This window comes from Onychomys torridus, chromosome 2, assembly GCF_903995425.1.
Source record: "Onychomys torridus chromosome 2, mOncTor1.1, whole genome shotgun sequence".
Classification (NCBI taxonomy): Eukaryota; Metazoa; Chordata; class Mammalia; order Rodentia; family Cricetidae; genus Onychomys; species Onychomys torridus.
Window position 1 is genome coordinate 87,091,257 of NC_050444.1, and position 8,706 is coordinate 87,099,962.

Consider the following 8,706-nt stretch of genomic DNA (forward strand, 5'->3'; position numbering starts at 1 on the left):
TACTGTGGGTGAAGACCCTAAACTCTAAATAAATGTATTTCCACCATTCAAAAAAGAGAGGAGAGAAAATGGAGAAAAATGTGACTGCCTTGCTAATATTTTCAGAAATCATTTGTAAGGCTCCACTGGACTTTGAATGATACTGTCCTGTTGATATGCGCTCAGAATAAAATTATAACTCTTTCAGCCCTTCCCAGCCGAAGCCATCTCTGGGAATGGCACTTGATGATGACCACTTCCTCTGAAACAGTCGTGTCTCCAGAATGTGTCTCAGCAGCAGAATGATATTACCAGCCCTTGCCAGGTAATCTATTTTTCAGTCTTTCCCCTACAAACCTACACATATCAAAATGCTGCTTTCCTCTTTTTAAATGACTGCTCTGCTTGTGCAGATGTTTTTATAGTACTACCAAGGCTCCTTGTAGGTGCTCCCCCTACAATATGCCTATAAACTCAGAACTCATCAAATTCTATGAGAAATTTAGCTTACCCAGTACCATGTCAACAGTGTTAGTCATATTTGCTCAAAGATATGGTCTCTGTCACATTCTCAAAATGCTCTTCCAGATTTATTGTGGGGCTTCTGGGTACTCCAGGGATTCCCACAGGCATCAAGCATTTCATTTATTTTTACAGATGGCTAATTCTTAGAATAGCAACTTAAGAACTTTTCCTTTAACAGGGTGCATCTTCTAAAATGCAGTCAACCCCAGGATATGTATGGAACCTTCTTCCATTCAAATCAACTTGTAATCTGTAAACTGGCTATTTCACAGTAACCACGGGGTCTGTTCTTCCCTACTGGCTCATTTTCTGGGCCTCTGAAATGCTAGGTAAGTTATATCTCAGAAAGCCTTTGGGGCCTGTATTGGGTTAACCCTTAACAAAGAGTTCTAGCTATTCAGATCGGCCATTTACTTGGAGCCCTGCTGTTCCAGCCTTTACAGTTTACACAAAAAACGATTGCATCTTACTTTTGTTAATTGCCTTATGGATCTACCACCCACCCTTGGGGGAATATAGTTATTTAGCAGTTTCCAAGAGGATGCCAACATGCTTCTATACAGCTCTACACCATGTGAGTACAGAATTTGTTAAGAATGATAGATTGTGTGCCTTCATTGGGCTTCCTCATCCTGTGTGGCAGTAGCAGGCAACAGTGGTAATTGACCACTGTTCACTTTCTCACACCTAGTCTTATTCAGGCTAGTCTCCTGAAGGCCATTTGCAATCTCCAAAAGAGGGTTCCCCTGGGAGATAAAAACCCCCTTCACTGTCATATGGAAAAAAATTAATTTCACTTTTCCTTGGCCTCATTATTTTCTTAATTGTCTTTTTTGCCCCCTCAGTAGCAAGGACTGTCTATGGATTTGTGGAAAATCTTTTTGGGCTGCTGTATTCCAGGAGAATAGTGGATTTCATGTTAACACTTAATCACTTTGATATTAAGAGTTGCACCAGTGGCAACAATTTCAGCATCTATCCCACTCAGCCAGCCTGTCTTGAATCAAAATCAGTGCTGTGAAATATGACATTCTTTAGATTTGCTCATCTCTGAGAGGCCATCTAATTGTTATGATGAAGCATAGGCACCATGCATGTGTCTCTCTCTGCTTTTACAAGAACATTGCCATGCTGCATTTCCATACAACCCAACAATATCTCTTCAGCAATCCAAGGAACAGTATGGTCCCTCTAAATTTATAGAAGGCAAACCTATAGAGAGAAAGACAGGGTCTTAAGGAGTCTTTATTGACACTGAGAGGAGTCAGAATTAGAAATTAAGAACTTATGTCTCTGTACTTGTATCCTATAAGATTTTGAAGTGAAGGAGATATAAAATAAAAAGATACAATCCCTGATCTTGAAGATCTTATAATTACTGTTCATCCTCATCACTGTCTTTTCTGAAGTGTCCTCCTTTAGCCTTTCCCTTTCCCTAAACTCTATGAGATTCTGAAATGGCAATTACCATCCCATTATGAATAGTTGAGAATTTGCATATCTCTTCAGTTAGAAGGCCTGTATTTATCATCATTCACTAGCATATCTGCTTAACCACTTTGTCCAAATCCCTTTGCACATCAGATTTGATAAATCTTTGCAGTTGAAACTGCAGCCAGAGTCTACTCTTTTCCTCAGGTTTCCATTATCTGCTGCCCACAGTCTCTTCCCCGCTTTCTATCCATTTGCTTTTAACTTTTAAGCCCAAGGATTTCTAGAATGTGGGACTTTTAAATAGGACTGGGAGTTAAGATGAGCAGAAAACATTGTAACGACTGATGAAAAGTGGGCATAATGGAAACATAACAGAGTCCCTAATAATGACCTCCTGTCAACTTCCAGAACACCTTTCTTCTCAGACTTCAATCTTCCCAACTAAAGATGTTTCAAGAGAAAAACATCAAAACTTCTCACTCCCTTGTACAATACCTTTCTATGTGGGTTCTGTCTGTCTCTCCTGTTTCATTTCATGTACACTCTGCCTCATTTAAAGCTTCATCCACACTGGGAATCTGTACATCCTTAACCTATTTAATCATCTCCCTGCATGATGACTCTATTTTTCCTTTTTATTTAAATCTCAACATCAGTATATTACTAAGAAATGACTTTTTATGACTAACTCATCTAAAATTATATCTCCCACCTTCCTTTCTAGCATAGGGTCTGTTATTACCTGTATGACATTTAATATTAGATTTAATTACTGTGGTTTTCTATTTGCTTACTCACTATTAGCCATCTCTTCCTCTTTATGTGAGCTCCAATGAAAGCAGGACTGTGTTCATACAACATTCCTGATGTGTAAACCTGAACTGTCTATTTCAATGGCCATCAGACACATACAGTTGCATAAATAAAAATGAGAGAGAAATAAATACTAAACAAAATCAAACCTCACTTCACCAGCAGCCCTCAAGTACATTTAAGAGTGTAGTGTCTACATATTGGCTAGCACTGAGAACATGTTTCTTATTCCCCAAAGTTCTACTCAACAGTACTATTCTAGGGCAATATCTGACAAGCAGAGGACACTCTATTAACACCTACTGTTACTGAAAATAAATAAATACTTTTTTCAGCCTTAACCCATTACATATCCTCCTCACAACTTTGTGTCAAAGCCCTAAAGGTGAGATAATCTAGAGAATAATCATAAAATGTTGTACAGTATAAGACAGGCTTTTCAAATGAATATCATAGGATTCAGGGATTTTCTACTCAAAGGAGAATGTTTTCAATGATATGATTATATTTACTTGTTTATATGATAACAGCATGCAAGGACCTGATGACTAGAAAATAATTGTATTTGTTCAATTGCAGAGATTTATAGATGATGGGAAGGTTTACACTCAAAACAAGAAAGCATCTCACAAATCTCTTCAGATTTAGCACCAGCTCTTTTGTGTGGTAATGAACTCACTGTTAGTATTAAAACTGAGACTTGGAAGACACATGTTGCCTATGTTACCAAAACAGTTTTGATTCCAGACTGTGGAGAAAAGTTTGATTATTGAAAAACTTTCAGAGGTTTCTTTGGGGAACTTCCTCAAAGAAAACACTATTTTTATTATAAATGTAGAGATTCTACAATAGTTTTATAACATCAGCTCCAAAGAGCCTACAGTGTCCTCCAGCTGTTCCTAGCATCCATTGAACAAGCAATCTCATTAGTTACCAGTGATGCTGATGGTGTAGTAGAAGAGTGGAGATGCTCAAGCAATGTTCAAATCCTTGCCCTACTGCTTAAACGGAAGCTAGCCAACATGAACTTCACCTTCCTCTGCATAGGAGGTACATCTGCCTCACTGGAGGGGAAGGAAGATTAGATAAGAGAATAAATCTAAGGTCTTGGGACACAGCAAGGAAATTTGTCAAGTTAGATATACCTACCTGTCCACACCATCACCAGTACCCCTGAGTTGTTGGAATAAGTAGTGTAATTTTGAAGCTATATGGCTTTGCTTTGAGTGAATGAGGACAAATTGTGTGTGTGTGTGTGTGTGTGTGTGTGTGTGTGTGAGAGAGAGAGAGAGAGAGAGAGAGAGAGAGAGAGAGAGAGAGAGAGAGAGAGAGAAAACTGACATACTGTTGACAGTGGATATGGCATGCAAAACAAACACTGATAGAACAATTGCTGTGTGCCAGTACCTAGGCATTATAAGAGAAATGTTCCTAATAAGAACACATGTGGATGTGATCAAGAGAGATCTGTCCCTGTGTGGTTGACAAACAGAGCAAACAGAAACAAAAATTAAATAAATAGGGTTTCTAACAAAATTATATCAAAATCCAGACACAAAAGTTTGGTTCTGAAACATGGTCTTTGAAAGAATTTGAAGGATTATCTGAGCCAGATACTATAGGGCTTATAGAATTGAGGAACATATGATATATTCATTATCTTACATATGAAATATTATAATGAAAACAATGGGGAGGAGTTGTCTGAAAAAATGTATTTGATAAATCTTCCTCTTCCTATGCTTTTGTTCATATGGTTACCAGGAGTTCACTAACTTATTTGTTAAACTTTAGATTTTAGGTCAGAGGACATAGGGAGAGAAGAATGTTATGACTAATTGTAAGAGTCTGTTTTCATGATATGTTCTAATGACTTCCTCTAAGGATTCGGGATGAGAAAGCACATGCAAATCAGAAAATATTTCCTCACACACTGCAGGGCCTTTGGGGCAAAGACACTTTCAGAGAAACCGGATTTTTTGATAAATAGGATAAACTCTCTTGAGACCACTAAGAGATGTCCTGCTTGAACTGAACAAGGCATTTTTTTTTTTTTTTACCTTCCCCACCTATGCTGCTACAGATATATTCCCTACAGCATGAGCTGGGCCTTCTCAACTCAGCAGGGGGGCCCCAGAGCTGATTTGGAATAGCTGAGCTGTTTCTCCTCAGCTGAAATGGAGTCACAGCTCCCCCTTCTGGGAGCTAAAGTGCCATCTAGCTCCAGAAAAGACAACGGTTGTGAGGTTGTTAATGGCTTTATTGCAGATGGGCCAAAATCCCCATGCTTCTCAGTACTTCGCTGCACCCCAAAAGAGCATCTAAAAGACTGGCAACACACTTATTTACTGAATCTGATTCAACTCCTGAAGGACCTGTGACTCAAAGAACTTTATATTTTCCTTACCCTGAGGTTGTGAGTCCCAGTGCATGCATTTACACAGTGTAGCTCAATTTCCTATGAAGGTTAAGTGTTTCATCGGAGGGAGTATAGGAGAAAGGGGGTGGGGGTTCTAGCCTTGTGTACACACCTGAATATGAATGCCTGAATATTCTTGCAGATGTTCCTGTTCCTATACCATGAATGTGAGATTTTAATTAATTTAAATAAATTTGTTTTCCTGAAGTATTTGCATGGACAGCTAAGTATATAATGTTCTAAAGAAAGCAAAGCTTTCCTCATCAAAGGCTCAAGTACAGTCAAATGCTCTACTGGGTTCTGTGTATCAGTCACATCATCTTGAGTGCCCACGTGCATGTAATTATCTGATGACATTGAAAAGAGAATCTATCCCCCCCCTCTCTCTTTCTCTCTCTCTCTCTCTTTCTCTCTCTCCCTCCCTCGCTCCCCAATCCCTTGTGTATACCTGTGTGCATATGTGTTTAATGCTTTTGTGAAGGAAGAAGAATAACTGAGCACTAGGCTCTTTCTCTCTCTCTCCTGGGTCATGATTTCACATGAAGAAGGTCAGAAATGCATCTCTGAAACAAGTTCCAGAAGGGAAAACAGGCAGTTCTCATAGGTGCGAGTGTGGTGGGCAGGGAGAATTAGGAAATGTTGTGACTCCTTGGAGTGAAAAAGACATAGATCTGGCTGAAAAACAACCCGAGTTCTAGTCCTGGGCATGGCATCAATTGCTAGTGAATATTGGGGAACTGTCATCCTCTCTCTGAGCCAGAGTCCTGCCTGTTTGCTCTTTAATATGCTTTCCAGTTCTGATCCGGTCTCCACTGGAAAGAGATAATGAGAGCCTTTATCAACACGAGGGCTCTTCGTCTGTCCATACTCCCTCCACAACTGCACTAGGAGGCTGTGCTCTGACCTGAGTTTTGTAAAGTCTATGTTATGGCCATGGCCTCCTGAAGACTTCAGCCTGAAAGATCAGCCCATAGGCAGAGAATGGTATGTGAGCAAGTGCTTACAGGTAGAACACCAGCTGGGGCAGGTTCCTACAAACACACACATTTGCTTTTATCTCTCCTCAGAAGATATAGATGCACATATATAAATATTTGTAAAAGAGGGTATATTTCTATCTTCTTTCCCTCCCAGGAGGCCTTTCCAGGGAGCCCTTAGAGGCACTGCATCCACCACCTCAGCCTCGTCTTCCAGCTTCTCTGCTTTCAAGCAGAATGGCTGCCATTTACCTTGAGAAAGTAACAGCTGCCTAGTCTGGAAGCCATGCTAACAGCAGTAAAACTCAGCATTTTTGCTGAGTAGGGCAAGCCTTTAAGAGGCAGCCGGGAATCAAATCAATGGCTGGCTCCAGAACCACGGCCCAACTGTACCTGGGCAGGGTGACCAAAGTATTTACTTACACAAGCTCCTAAAAGGTGGAGGAAATAGGAAGGAGACCTTAAACTCAAATGGCCTTCCTGAGAGCCTTCTCAGGGACCCCGGCCCTTGGCATTATTTAGAGCCAAGCATGAACTGTGAGGTGCAAGTGAACTACCATAACGTTCTATCATGGATTCCCTACCTACATCCCTCACAAACTGTAGGTCTCCCTTGGTCCTTACATAGGTATAGACCACCACCCACACACACATATCAGTATCTCTCCCTTCTCGCAGCATCTTCCTAACTTCCTGGAGCCATGGAAAAGAAAGGCTTTTAGAAGAGATTCTGCGGCTTCCAGAGCTTGCCTGAGATGGACAAGGGAACACGAATGCGTCCTAGGAAAGTACCCTATCAGTCTCCTGGCAAAGCACCCAGAGCTGCCCCAAATTGTATTTTCTCGAGGACCCTGTGCGGCTACCATGGAGAAGCACATCCCCAGAGGACGTTTACTCTTTTCCCCTGAAGAAATTCAGGCAAACTTGCCTAGACCACCCCCTTAAAGGGGCGGGGGGGGGGTGTTGTGATTTCAACAGGGAGACAGGGCGATCTCTCTACCCCACTCTTGCTGTGCACTAGATAAGGAGATTCCTGACTTTCTCCTTTCCTTTGCACTCAGTATCTAGCATCTCCAAATTCCCATCAGAATCTTGGAGTCTACCCAGTGTAGAATTTAAAGGGACAGCATCTCCTTTGCCTCAGGTTTTGGACATGTCTTCTTCATTTCAAACAGTGAGACCAAGTCTGCACCACTACCCCATGGTTTAGAGGAAATTTTCCTTCAATGGTACATACACTGGGTTAAATAAAGCACCGTCTATATCCCTATCATCTCCCCCAAACAAGCCCAGAGCCCTAAGAGGAAGTCCACAGCGGGCTTCCCGGTAGCTACGTGATCCTGTAGTAAGAACCCCATTCCATCTCCTGTTAGCTGAAGATACCTAATTAAAAATACACAGACGCGCACACATGCAAACACATACATACAAACATACACACAGACATCGCGCTGAAAGTAGGTTATAGGGTCTACACACACACACACACACACACACACACACACACACACACACACACACACACACACCACCACCACCACCACCACCACCACCACCACCACCACGCCACACGCATCAAACGCGAACGATGCCGCCGCACAGTCAAAGCACACTAGCACATCAAGTTCCCACCATGGAACACACGTCGGGAGCGCGCGGGGACACACGCCACTTACTAAAACCGGCATTTAACCCTTGGTATCCAAGCTACTGGGACCCCAGTCTCCGGAACAGGAGGGGACTTGGCGGCTAGGGAAGCCGGACGAGGGTGCTGGGAGGGGGAGGGGAGGAGCGGGCAGGAGCGCCCCAACTGCGGTCCGGGGCGGGTTCCATGGGCAGAGGGGGGTATGGGAAGCTGAGCCCAGGGTCGCCTTACCTGGAGTCAATGTCCGTCTTTGGCGGAGAGCAGCGGGAGGACGCTTTTTATTCGGCTCGGTGGGAACTTGCAAGAGCCCTGCGTCCTGCTCGCATACCGGGAACGGCGCGGGGACTGCAGGCGTAGGGGTACCTGGCTTCTAGCAGCCTGGCTCATACTCAGCCCTAAAGTCCCCTTGGCTGGTCCCGAGGACAGGCATGAATCCCGGCTCCGAAAGGCGGCTACTACTCCCTCTGCCTCCGGCTCTCTGGCTCTCTCGCCCTTTCCTTCGCCTGTGCTCTTCTCCTCCTCCTGCCCCCCTCCGCACCAGATCAGTTCGCAGCCGTGGGGACCGGGAGAGAGGCGGCTGGCGAATGGAGAGGGAAGTCCAAGTACGCCGCGGTCTCCGGGCGGGGAGCAGCGGAGGCCGGGCTAGGCAGGGGGAGGGACTTCGCCGGCAAAGGAGGAAAATGAATGGGGGAGCGGCTGCCCAGGGGCGGGGAAGGAGGAGCCTAGCAGCGGGAGGATTCCTAGGAGTGTTTTCTACGTCTTTAGGTGGAGGAGAAAGAGCCTGGAGAGGAGAAGTGGGGCCTCCTGGAGGGAGGGGCGGCCTGGGTGGGCCTAGGATTAGCCACTGAGGAAGTCGCATGGGTCTGGGAACAACGAGGCAAGTCTTTGTATAGGAGCACCCAAAGGGACCTTGT

General features: G+C 43.8%; 1 protein-coding gene across 1 annotated transcript in view; it reads right to left on the reverse strand.

Annotated features, from left to right (window-relative positions):
• Brinp1 (BMP/retinoic acid inducible neural specific 1) overlaps window positions 1–8,438 on the reverse strand; it is a 185,016-nt gene extending 176,578 nt beyond the window's left edge. Inside the window, exon 1 of the mRNA XM_036178230.1 lies at window positions 8,024–8,438. The gene's annotated coding sequence lies outside the window, so the exon portion shown is untranslated. The remainder of the gene's footprint in view (window positions 1–8,023) is intronic.
• Between the last annotated feature and the right edge of the window lie 268 nt (window positions 8,439–8,706).